The following is a 13,719-nucleotide window of genomic DNA, read 5'->3' on the forward strand; positions in this document are numbered from 1 at the left end:
ACAAATACTGCATTATATTGTTGCAGCTCTTGATAGTAATAACCCATGCTGCATATATATCAGGCGATATTTGCAATCAGATGCCAACAGGTTTACATGCACCTGAGGAAGGAGCAGTGCTCCGAAAGCGAGTGTTTGAAACAAACCTGTTGGACTTTAACCTGGTGTTGTAAGACTTCTTACTGAACAATTTTATTTGCACCTTTCTGTGATTGGTTGGTAAAATTCAAAAGGGTAAAAAATATCATGCATGATTGAAGGGGAGGGTTAAAGAGGCAATGGGGGAGGAAGGGAGAGGGAATAATGGGATTGGGAACAGGAGAAGAACTAGAACCCATGATTTATCTCCCTGACCCTGATCATCAATGTCCGACCATCATAGCAGAATCAGAGATTTTTTAAAAACAAATTTAGAGTACCCAATAATTTTTCTTTCCAATTGAGGGGCAATTCTGCATGGCCAATCCACCTAACCTGCATATATCTTTGGGTTGTGGGGGTGAAACCCATGCAGACAAGGGGAAAATGTGCAAACTCCACATGGACAGTGACCCAGGATCGGGATTCGAACCCAGGTCCTGAGCGGCGTAGTCCCAGTGCTAACCACTGCACCACCGTGCTGCCCCACAGAATCAGAGCTACGCAACAGCTTGGTAATCAGCTCAAAGTACAGCTCTCATTATTGAAATACAAGGTAGCCATTGGGGTCATGAAGGTATTTCAGAGAAGACCCACAAGATTGATAGTGTTAGAGATTTCTATTTTCAGTCATGAGATGTGGGCATTGTTGGCCAGGCCACAATGTTTTGCCCATCCCTAGTTGCCCTTGAGAAGGTGGTGGTGGTGAGCTGCCTTCTTGAACTGCTGCAGTCTATGCAGTGTAGGTGTACCCACAGTGCTGTTATGGGGAGAGTTCCAGGATTTTGCCCCAGCGAAAGTGAAGGAACGTCTATATATTTCCAAATCAGGATGGTGAGTGACTTGGAGGGGAACCTCCAGGTGATGGTGTTCATCATGTTCCCACGTATCGGATGCCCTTGTCCTTCTAGATGGTAGCGGTCATGAGTTTGGGTCATGTGTGCTACAATCGAGCAGTAGAATCTGCCGAATCAGGGCATAATAGCAAATCAGGAGCATTGCCTGAAATTATGAGCAGGATAAGGTGACATAGGTACAAAAAGCTGCCAACTCTAAAAGAATCCTCAAAATTATGCTGTATGAAAATAAATAACTGCTGTGCAGGCTTGCAATTTAAGTGTAGGGTATAGCTATTGAAAAACATTTTTGACTGCCTGACATTTATTTTGATGACTTTTCCAGCTGCATGGATTGTGAAATAAGTAGAAACATTGTAATTATTTAAAATTTAAAAATGAAAGAACAATAACTCAATTTTATTAAAAGCTACTCAGTAATTGCCATTTAGGATTTCATTATCTTTCCATCAAACTTTTTTCAAATGATGTTAGATACTTTATTATTAGAAGTGAGCAGGTGTAATTACTTCTGATATTGTCAAACAGATTACACAATAATGAATTGAATTTACAAATCGGGCAGCAAAAATTTCAAAGTGTGCACGTCCTGTTGAAGGCTCTGCCATTCTGGAGGCAATTGGGGATGAAGCAGGAGTCTAAGAAATCCAGGTTCCTCCTCCCGGAACCAGTTAGAACATAGAACATAGAACAGTACAGCACAGAACAGGCCCTTCGGCCCTCAATGATGTGCCGAGCATTGTCCGAAACCAAGATCAAGTATCCCACTCCCTGTCATTCTGCTGTGCTCCATGTGCCTATCCAATAACCGCTTGAAAGTTCCTAAAGTGTCCGACTCCACTATCACAGCAGGCAGTCCATTCCACAACCTAACCACTCTCTGAGTAAAGAACCTACCTTGGACATCCCTCCTATATCTCCCACCCTGAACCTTATAGTTATGCCCCCTTGTAACAGCTACATCCACCTGAGGAAATAGTCTCTGAACGTCCATTCTATCTATCCCCCTCATCATCTTATACATCTCTATTAGGTCACCTCTCATCCTCCTCCACTCCAAAGAGAAAAGCCCTAGCTCCCTCAACCTTTCCTCATAAGACCTGTCCTGCAAACCAGGCAGCATCCTGGTAAATCTCCTTTGCACCCTTTCCAATGCTTCCACATCCTTCCTATAGTGAGGTGACCAGAACTGCACACAATACTCCAGATGTGGTCTCACCAGGTCATGTACAGTTGCAGCATAACCCCGTGGCTCTTAAACTCAAGCCCATTTACATGACAAGATCTGGCTAATTCTTGTTCATTTTAAATGATCTGCTGGATTTCCACAATCATATCGCCACAACTAGAGCTGATAATCTTACAAACCCTAAAACCCCTAAAAACAGCCTTGCAAACTCCTCTCTCCAACAAGCCCCGGTTCCCAGAACCTCACCCCCTCCAACAGCCCTCGACAAACACCCCAACAGGCCCCAGCTCTCAGAGCCTCCCCCAATCGAACAACTCTCAGACAAAACCCCTCCAAGAAACCCTCGTTTACAGATAGGTATTCCCTCCAGCACCATCTAGAATTTTACACGCCTCCAACAGCCCCTCATTCATGAAGATCTCCCAGATGCACCCCTCCAATGGTGCCTCAGTCTCTCTGACAGTGCCTCAATCTTCAACGCTTCAACTGTTCCCCGAGCCTTGACCCCTCCAATAACGTCAAGTTTACAGAAACACACATCTCCTCCCTTCAATTTATGTTGATAAATTCATAGGCCATGAAATTAATCTCTTGAGCCCAGGTGGAAGAGATAGAACTCTACACCATAGGGTCAAATACGATGCAGTGAAATCTGATATCATTGAGAATATTGAGGGTGATATAATAATAACATAGAGAGCATACTATCTGGCTGCATCACAGCCTGGTATGGCAACTGCTCGGCCCAAGACTGCAAGAAACTTTAGAGAGTCGTGAACTGAGCCCAGTCCATCACATGAACCTGCCTCCCATCCATTGACTCCATCTATACCTCCCGCTGCTTGGGGAAAGCGAGCAGCATAATCAAAGACCCTTCCCACCCGACTTACTCACTCTTCAGGAGGCTGACAAGCTGCAGCCGCATAGACACATTGCACTCCCCACACACACTCATCCCAGCCAGCAAATGGCAGCAAGGAGAGCGGCACTCCATTTCATGGACTCCGAGCTTGAGACCTCCCTGGACATGGTGGAGGAGAGGTGATTGACCTTGCATCCCAGCCCAGGAAGGAGACTGACAGCCTCCACCGTTCGCCGTGCCTGGGCGCAGGTGGCAGAGGCGGCCAGCGCCGTAGGCAACACCATCCGGACCGGCCAGCAGTGCCAGAAAAAACCTACATGATCTCCTCAGGGCGGCTAGGGTGAGTAGGCAGCATTGTGCTCCTGGCACCAACCCCCTCCCACACACCCGTAATCCGACACCCCCCCCCCCCTCACACATCCTGTACGTCGGCCTAACCCCTGCCCTTCACCACATGTTGACACCCATACCGGCTGACCGGGTATCCTGGACACTGAGGCCACCAGCTACCCACCCCCTGAGCTGCATGCGTCAGACTGTCTAGCACTGTGCATTTTCTGTTTCCCCCCCCAGGAGAAGGCCGGGAGCGGGAGAAGACTGGAGGGAGACCGCCAGATCTGCAGCCGCTCACCGTGGCAGAGCAGACGGCTCTGGATGCGGTTGGCGGCCCGGAGGAAAGGGAGATCACCAGAGTGGAGATTGGCCCCGGGCAAAGAAGTGAGACCCTGCTGAATTGTGGTTCCCCATGCCACGTGTGTCAACACACCTCCCCCAACACCCCCCCCACACTAACCGCACCCCCACACCAACTCGCCCCCACCCTCACCCCCACACCACCCTCACCCTCCACCACGCCCCCAACCCCCACCTTGTGGTCTAATCATGTGTATTTTCCAGTAACTTGCAGGACCTGTTGGGGATGGGGGCGGATCCGTCTGATATCCCCCACCCCGCACCAGTGCCAAAGCCAGAGCACCGCTGTGAGCCCAGCAATGAGGTGAGCAGCTCCGACACCAGCCCTCCTCCCAAGACTCAGGACACCGCGAATCTCGAGTTTGAGGATGACATGAATTTCCCATCACAGCTGCCTCCAACAACCTCCGCCATCCCATAGACACTCACCTCGGTCGGACACTTTAGTGAAGAGGCGCCTGTGACACTATCTGGTGCGCACCACACAGCCGAACTGGTACATCAGGTGGAGGTAGGAACTCCTGAGGGGGCGGACGGTCAGAGGGCAGGCCAACCCCAGGGACTAGCTGCCGTCCAGATGCGCTCTTTTATGGGCTTCTGGAACGGACGGTCCCATCAATTCTGGAGATGCAGCCGCAGAGCCATGGACTACGTGAAGGGTTGTCGGCGGAGTGCAGGTGGAGGAGTTCAACCACTGCAGGAGCAGGGTGTAGTGCCAGTCATATGTGGCACCCAGGCCAACACTGCACGGGTGGCGTTTATGGTGGAGGGATTGGGGGAGAGGTTTTGGCTATAGCTCAGCATGTCCAAGGCTTGGGGCATTCTGTATAGGCGCTGGCTGACCTGAGTGTCATTTTCAGAGCCAACTGCATTGCTGGGGACCTGGAGTCACATGTCGGCCAGACCAGGTAAGGACAGCAGATATCCTTCTTTAAAGGGCATGGAGATGATGTGCATGCTATTCTTAGATTGAAGTCAGGGAAGTTCTCTCTGCCAATCATAGGCAGATAAGGCCACCTGCTGAGGACCCATCTCCCCCTCCTCCTCCTCTGTGAACAGCATGTCCTTTTCTGTTCAATCAGCCTGTTGTGCCACAGGCCAAGGGAGATGATAACATATAAAAATCCATGGCTGGGAGGAAATGATCTTGTAGAAGTGGATTTCATTTGGAACTTCGCTGATAGGGTTAATATAACAGTTCTGAAAAGCTCTGTGAAAGAGATGTCAACAGGTCAAGGGATGAAATAAAGGGAGTGTGTCTGACCGGCATCTGTGAAAGCAAAGATGTCAGAAGGTTATGGGATGGAATATAGGGAGTGTGACTTTGGTACTAATTAATGTTCTGACCCGCATCTGTAAAAGCAGAGAGGTCAAAAAGGCAAAGAATGGAATGAATGGGAACCGTTACTTTATTGCAGAGATAACGTAATTAAGCTCGTTTGACCAGTTGGAACAAATAAACATTGAAATGTAAGAGGGACTGTCTTTGGAGTGAGTTGAGCCATATGGCCATGGGATAAGAAAGACCTTTGTGAACAGCATTAATAGTGACTTGTGCTAATGATTATGTCAAAAATAACCTCCCGACCTCGAAGAATAATTCCATATATGTACATGTTCTGGATCCTTGCCAAATCATAGGTGTATCTAGGAATTTAAGGGGTCCACCCCTAAGCTGTAAGATGTATAAAGATACCGTCCTTATTCTGGGATTTTGGCACTTCTCGAAGGTGGTTACCCGACTGCTTAGAGATTTGTCCCGGCTGTAAATAAACGAATATTCGTTACTGACGTGTTCGAGTGTTTTACTTCTGGACTGACGATCAGATACGTGAAAGCGCAATTCACAATCTGACCAGAAGTTGAAGTCAGAACTGAGATGTCCACGCATGCAGAGCCATTCCCTGTCAATATCATCAATTTTAAAGAGTAATATAAATGTCTCAGCACTTCTACAAACTCAGATAGACACAGAATAAATCAATTAACAACTAACCTACATGTAGTTAATGATGCCTTTAAATAGTATGCCAGGTGTGGAATCCTTCCTGCTGCTGAACACATGTTAGCTGTGTGTGTCTGAAAGAGGTCAAATTGACAGGTATCAAATCAGCAGCACAAAGCACGTGGCATGATTATCTGTCTCCCCCGGCAAACACTCCAAACTCCCATGTTAATGCCGTCACCAAAATGGCATCTGGAGCAGATTGCACCGGATGTGTGCAGAGCACACGTACCATTTTGCTGCCAAATTAAATCCCCAGGCACTATGAAGACTGATTGTGGTACCTGTAACTGAAAAACACAAACACTGCCGCTTTCTAACAAAAATAACAACAATAAATTCAAAGAGCGAACATAATTGCAGTGACTCATTGAGTTCTACGAGGGCCTGTTCCAGATCCCATGCTGTTTACACTGTTCATAAATGATTCAGGCTCCGCTGGTAATGACCCAATGCTTTGTACTTTGGTGACCAGTTGTAAGGCAATTGGCAACATGCTGAGCAAAGCAGATAGGCTGAGGGACGGCGAATTGTTACTTAGCAATTGTTAGTGCAGGGCTCATGCATCCTGGAATGTATGCTCAGAGGGCAAGAAATTGCTATGAATTACACTTGTTTCCCACATGTAAAATGGGTGCACAGCAAATCAATTTATCAGTGGGACAGCCTGCGCCCTATCTGCATAGGTGTCACTTCTACTACTAACTTTGTGTGGGTCCTTTTACTGTAGTTCCTGAGGTAATATCTTACACAAGCGCTGGGCCCTTTAAATATGTAAATAATGATCCTAAAATCTGTTAAAGGGCTCCTTTTCAAAATTGACCAATCAGGACTGTTGTCGGCCAAATACCTGCCCTGTTCAGGAGTGTTCTACACACTCTGCGAGTCTCCTGTAGTTATAAGTGATGAGAAGGTGTTTTGAAGGAAGAAGGTTCACTCAGCTCCAAGAATTGTCCCAGAGCCTAGTCCAACTTCCTTCGTTCCTTCTGAGCTTACCTGAGGGCCAACATTGAAAAATTCACTCAGGCGACCGGTACCCACTTGTACCTTTGCTGGTTGCTTGCCCATGATCCTTGGGCCTTTTGATTCAGCTATGGGCAGGTTGTGCGGTGCCGAGTCCGATCTTTAGATATGATGAAAAGTTGCAGGGGAGAATGGTTTGGGTATGAATCGAGTCTTTATTTACCACACCGGGCTGTTTCTGAAGAAAAGCTACTTATGTGCTTGTGGTAGTCACCACTGTTTGTATAATACGTATGTGAGAGGTGATACGGCAAGGCTCCTGTGCGACAGGTATGGGGGTAGATCCCTGCCTGATGACTCCGCCCAGTAGGCGGAGTATAAATGTGTGTGCTCACCGAACTGTAACCATTTCGGCAGCAGCTGCATGAGGCAACACATCTATGTTTAATAAAGCCTCGATTACTCACTACTCTCGTCTCGTCGTAATTCATAGTGCATCAGTGCTGGAAGCCAGCCAAAGGACACCTGATTGTAAATCAAAAGCCATCAGCCGAGGTTTTCTGATATTGCTGCAGCTCTGAGCCTGAATGAGAATATTGGGTTGCAGGCAGACTTAAACAGACTTGTGAACAAAAAAGCCAGCTATTGCAGTTACTGAAAATCCAAAACAAAACAGAAATCATTGGACACATTCAACAAGTCAAGCAGCATTAGCTAAGCGGGAAAAAAAGAGTTGACATTGCAGCTAAAAATCATGCTTCAGACTGATAGTTATTGTTGAGATCCCAGAAGAGTTCAATAACTTTTTAAAAGAAATTTGAACTTCCAGTGAATGAGAGGCTCACATGACAAGATTTCAGGTTTTAAGTCTTTTCCGTAACAGCCAAACTAAAAGTAACATAAACTGAACACTATTTCAGTACACAAGTTAAACGTTAAACTACACAAAATTAAATCCCCCATTTAACTTTGACAGTAACCAAAAACCCCCTTTCCATGGTTAAACTGGGCGTCACGGTAGCACAGTGGTTAGCACTGTTGCCTCACAGCACCAGGGTCCCGGGTTTGATTCTTGCTTGGGTCACTGTCTGTGTGGAGTCTGCACGTTCTCCCGGTGTCAGCGTGTGTTTCCTCCAGGTGCTCAGATTTCCTCCCACAAGTCCCGAAAGACGTGCTTGTTAGTTGATTTGGACATTCTGAATTCTCCCTCAGTGTACCCGAACAGGTGCCAGAATGTGGCGACTAGGGAATTTTCACAGTAACTTAATTGCAGTGTTAATGTAACCCTACTTGTGGCACTAATAAAGAGTGGTTTAGTCTTTGCTGTAAGTGGACATTTAATTCTCCAAGAACCAGTCCAAAATTATTCCAGGCTCTCCTTCCTTTCCCACTTCCTGAACTGATTTTCATGGTAATGGGTGGATAGGACAACCTTTCCAGTCAGCAAAGCTTCATTTAAATGTTCACAACCTTGGTCTCTTCAATTTGAGCATGAGCACCCACCTTAAAACTGCATGCTGAACAAAAATTGGCTGCTTCTATCTATATTCTCTCTCTTGCACTCAGACTCTCTAAAAGATCTTTTGCAATTCATCTGTGTACCAAATATTGAATCTTTTCCCAAAAATGAATTTATTGCCACTGATTCCAGATGAGCAAATGTGCCGTACATGTTAAAGAGGGCTGAAGCAGTCGCCAAAATCAGTGTTATAAATAAACAAAGGGATATTCTCCTGTCAAATTGACGTCATTGCATGATACTGTTAAATAGAATTTGTATTCTCTGGTTTATTTAATAGGTGTGGTGTGGTCACACAGGCTAACACTGCATTCTACCATTGCAGCTCTTAATATTAATGCTGCATATATATCGGATGATATTTGTAACCAGATACCAACAATGGACATTATAATTTCACCAAGACTTTTCTGTGATATTATGATGAATGGATTGGTGAATCTTCAAAGGAAATGTCATGTATGATTGAGGTGGAGGGTTACAGCTGGGGGAGGGGGGTGGGGGTGGATGGTGGAATAAGAGGCCCACAGCAGGAGAAGCACCAGGGTCCCTGATTTCTCTCCCTGGCTCTTGGGAGAGCAAATGTCGGAGTTAGTCTGCTAATCCCTGGAAAAGGTTGGAGGTGGACACAGAGGTTGCCATGTGCCAGGGTGTACAAGTTAAAAGTCACGCCTTGGTTCTCTGGAACTTTATGCCGCTTTTGAGAACAAATGTTAGGGTCCTCTAGTCCTCATCCCTCACATCCCCCCACCTCACCCCTCCCACCCATGCTCCAGCCATGCCAAGTCATGCCAACCCATTTTACTCATGCTTTCCATACCACCCCATAGGGATCCACATCCCTATGGCCCTTTATAGCTCCTGTGTCAACCCATACCTACTCGTGATCCCCACTCATCCCCATGGTCACTTATGGTTCTTCTGCCAAATTTGTGCCATCTCATGGCAACCTAGGCTCCCACTTACCATCCTTTGCCCTTGTGCGCTCCATTTTAGCTGCATTTTTATTTTTAACTCATCAAGGTCAGGATTTCCTCAAGAATTCCATTCGGTAAAAAGGCAGTTAATGAGCCACTTAAGGGAATCAACAGGCCTGAGGGTGGGTGCTCTACTTGACACCTTCCCCACCCCACCTTATTATGGGGGAACAGGTTGAGGATTGGCAGGAAGGCAGCGGGTTGGCCACCTACTTTATTGGACGTGACCCCACCTTCAAATGTGCCATCAAAGGGGCCTCAAAATTCAGCCCCATTTATCCCTTCAGCCCCTTATTTATTCACTGATCCCCAAACTGGCATCTTTTGCGTCTTTATTTTAACTGTAATTGTTTTTTAAATTCATTTACAGGATGTGGGCATCGCTCTCTCGGCCAGCATTTATTGCCCGTCCCTAATTGCCCGTGTGCAGGTGGTGGTCAGCTCCCTTCTTAAACCGTCGCAGTCCCTCTGGTGTAGGTACACCCACAGTGCTGTTAGGGAGAGAGATCCAGGCTTTTGATCCAGCAGCAGTGAAGGAATGGTGATATATTTCCAAGTCAGGATGGTGAGTGGCTTCAGTACCATCATATCACCAGAAGCTCAACATCATTTTGAACTTCAACCAACAGCAGAGTAAATTCGTTTTGAGAAATTTCCAAACCTTCATACATTTGTGTGTGTGATTCATTTTGTCCCTTTGCTTGATATACACCGTGCAATGAAGTTTTTACATGTTGGGCTGAATTCTCCATCCGCGGGATCCTCCGTTTTGCCGGCAGCGCACTCATGACCGCGGAATTCCCGGCAGCATGGGGGAAACCCCATTGGCCTAAGGCCAGGACGGAAGACCCCGCTGCTGACAGGGGGGCCCTGCACCAGAAAATGGTTCTGGCGTCGAGGGAGAATCCCGCCCCTTACTTTTCAGTTCTGAGCAGGGTTTCCACCAGAATCGCAAACTGATTTATGCTCTCTCAACAGATGCTGTTGACCCGCACAAGATCTACAGGGTCGGACCAATTAGCCTCCTCATTAGCTTTGTAGAATACGAGCTTTCCCACTGAGCGCCGGGGGCCATCAGTGGAGTAAATGGACACGAGCATAGAATCTGGCCCAGCTGAGAGCTGAGTGTGAATAGTCCTGGCTGGGTCCTGAAGTGTACTGTGTATATAGTTTACATTTTGCCTCTCATTTTGGACTCTTCTATGCCACTAAGGAATTTTCTGTTTCAGTTTCAAATGCAATTACACTGTTTGCGTCCAACATACCACATTTAATTTGTCTGATTACATTTGGATGAGTGCAGGGAGCACACCAGTGATGGCAGGGTAAGAGTTTGTGTGTGAAATTCATGAGGAAGATGTAATGAAATGGGGTGTTGCAGACTGGACAGCGTTTCTGGGACCCTTCAGAAAAACTCAGAATCTATGAACCCAATAGTGATCATTGCCAAAGCTGAAGAATTGAGGGGCAAAATCAAAGAGTAAGATAAAAGCTTAATGCGTGGAACTGGAAATACAGTATCATCCATATGATGTTGTAGGATACCTGTGACCAAGTGTTGAGGGGAGAATGTTCGTGCCTTTGACTGAGTTTACATCTTGTACATCTATACAGAGTTTTGTTCATCCAATATGCCTTCTTATGTCTCACCAATTGTGATTTAGCCAGTCACAAACCCCCACCAGACAAAGCCCACAATGCCTGCTTAAATCCTGTCACATGTCCAAGGCCCCTGCTTCCCTCCATGAGTTAAACCACATGCTTAGAATTTAAACCACATGATTGCAACTGCATGCCAGTGAGTTCAAACACAGGCTAGGATTTGCAATAAGGTCACTGTCAACTGATCAGAGATTCCCTGCCTCTCAGGCTCTACCATTACTGGAGGCATTGGTGGTCATCTTTCAATGTTCTATGGATTCTGCAAAGGAACCGGCAGACTGGAATGTAGGGTATGTAACCTCACTACTTAAGAAGGGCTGGAAAGAGAAAACAGAGAACTTATGACCTGTTAGTTTGATGTCAGTAGTAGGGAAAATGCTAGAATCTATTATAAAGGATGCGATAACTGGACACTGAAAAATTAATGATATGATTGGGCAGAATCCGCATGGATTTCTGAAAGGGAAATCATGGGCGTGATCCGACGACCCCCCCTACGCCGGAAAAGCAGCTCGCCATGGTGCAGCGTGGCCATTGAAAGCCGGGAGACCCTGCTCCCAGGATCTACCCGGCTCGCAACGCCTCGGGAGATTCAACACAATCTCGCGAGACATTGCGAGCTTAATCCCACCCACAACCATCCACAGGACCGGAAGAAATCTGTCCCATTTCTTGTTGCAATTGCCTTGGTGAGACTGCACCTGGAGTATTGTGTACAGTTTTGGTCTCCTTATCTAAGGAAGGCATACTTGCCAGAGAAGGAGTGGAATTCCTGGGCCGGTGGGATTGTTTTATGAGGGGAGATTGAGGGAACCTGGTTGGTATTCTCTAAAGTTTCAAAGAATGTGAAGTGATCTTGTTGAAACTCATTGAAAATTCTAAAAGAGCGTGACACGTTAGATGTGGCTAGGATGTTTCCCCTGGCTGTTGAGTGTAGAACCGGGAGACACAGCCTAAGAATAAGGGACAAGCCATTTAAAACCAAGATCAGGAGAATGGTGTTCGCCTGGGGTGATGAATCCTTGGAATTCTCAACCTCAAAAGGCTGTTGAAGCACAATCATTGAGCATGTCCAAGACAGAGATTGATACTTGATGCTAATGACATCAAGGTGTTGGGCTGATGGGGAAAAATGGTACAGCGGTGGGTGATCTTGTTTGCATTTAAAGGAAAAGTTACATTTATATCTCACTTTACATGACCACTGGAAGTCTCAAAGTGTTTTATAGCGAATGACTGACTTCGGTGATGGACACTTACTGCTGTTGTGTAAGAAATGTGGCAGTGAAATTTGTCCCCAACCAACTCCTGCAGACAGGGATGTGATAAAGATCAGGGGCTGCATTCTCCAGCACCCCCAGCTGTGTGTTTCTCGATGGTGTGCTGTTCGCTGGTGGTGGGGTTCTCTTACTCCCGCCACTTGTCAATAGCATTTCCCATTAAAACCATCCCACGCCGCCGGGAAACCTGCAGGTGGGACTACGCTGCCAGCAGGAAAAGAGAATCTCAACGACCAGAGAATTCCATCCCAGATTATTTTCTTGTGCTGTAGATTGAGAGATAGATATTGTCCTGGATCCTAGGGTTAAGTTTACTGCTCTCCTTCTAAATAGCACCAAGGGACCTTCTACAACCATCTGAGAGGGATGATGGGACTTCAGTTTAATATTTCATTCATAAGGCAGCACTGCTGATGGTGCAGCACTGCCTCAACACTGCACTGGAATGTTGTGCCTCAGTCTTGGAGTGGGATGCAAATCCACAAGCTTTTGCCCTCATTGGGGAGAAGGTGGAGCCACATCTGATACACACCTCCACAGAAATATAAATTCACCCCAGGCATTAAAGCAGTTTGGGTCTCCCACCTGTAATTCCAGATGGGTACACTCCAGCTATGATGTGATTGTTCATAGCGGATGGTCAAAATAGGCTCTTCTCTTTGAGCATGCTACTCCCAATCCAGGCAACACAGTGACCTTCACAGCATCGCCTGCAGAGGAAGCGCATCTACCATTCATCACTATTGGTAATATGTCTATTCGATCTCCGGGCTACAGGATACCCGTCATCTATATCCTAGGTGGGGGTGAATCCATACAGAAGAATTTTGACTGGGCAAAAACAAGGAAGATCTGCTGCCATTTGATTTCTAGAAAGAAGGTTTTAACATTCGGAAATAACGGTCTGAAAAATTTCAGTGTCAAATTCAAGGTCAACATTCTCATTCTTTCTATATTATGACGCAGTACAATATTTGATTCAGGTCTCGGACAAAATCCTCCCAAAAAATGATGAAGTGTCATTTTGGGTGGAATTCACAGGGTGATTCCTGTTGGGTGTATGCTCGCAATCCAGATCTATACTCACCCACAATTAGTCATTTTTTTGCAGCTGGGGAGATTCTCATTCAAAAACCGCATCCTTAGAAATTTTCTGCAGTGGGGAACTAAAGTCGTCAGGACGACCTATTCATCATAGATTGGCCTTTTTAAAGGGTGCCCAGATCTCACGTTAAGTTGAAGACCACCAATGCCCCTCACCCATGGGCATTGTGACCCCTTGCAGACATGGGCAACATCCCCAACCCTCAGCCCCGGAGGTGGAATCAAACTCCCCCAATGCTAAATGTGAGCCCTACCTCCCCACATCACGCAGGGGGTTACCCAGCCCCACCCACATCCTCGTCATTATCGGAGCATCCCCCCCCCTCCTCCCAAGTGAGCAGATACTGCTATGGGGTCACCGACTTCCTGTTGATTCTGTAATTTCCCATTTCTTTCATTATGCTATTGTCATCTTTGAGCCATGGATGTTTAATCAACATATAACATTTAATATACATTTAATAAACAAG

The sequence above is a fragment of the Scyliorhinus canicula genome, chromosome 10 (assembly GCF_902713615.1).
Source record: "Scyliorhinus canicula chromosome 10, sScyCan1.1, whole genome shotgun sequence".
In the NCBI taxonomy this organism is placed as follows: domain Eukaryota; kingdom Metazoa; phylum Chordata; class Chondrichthyes; order Carcharhiniformes; family Scyliorhinidae; genus Scyliorhinus; species Scyliorhinus canicula.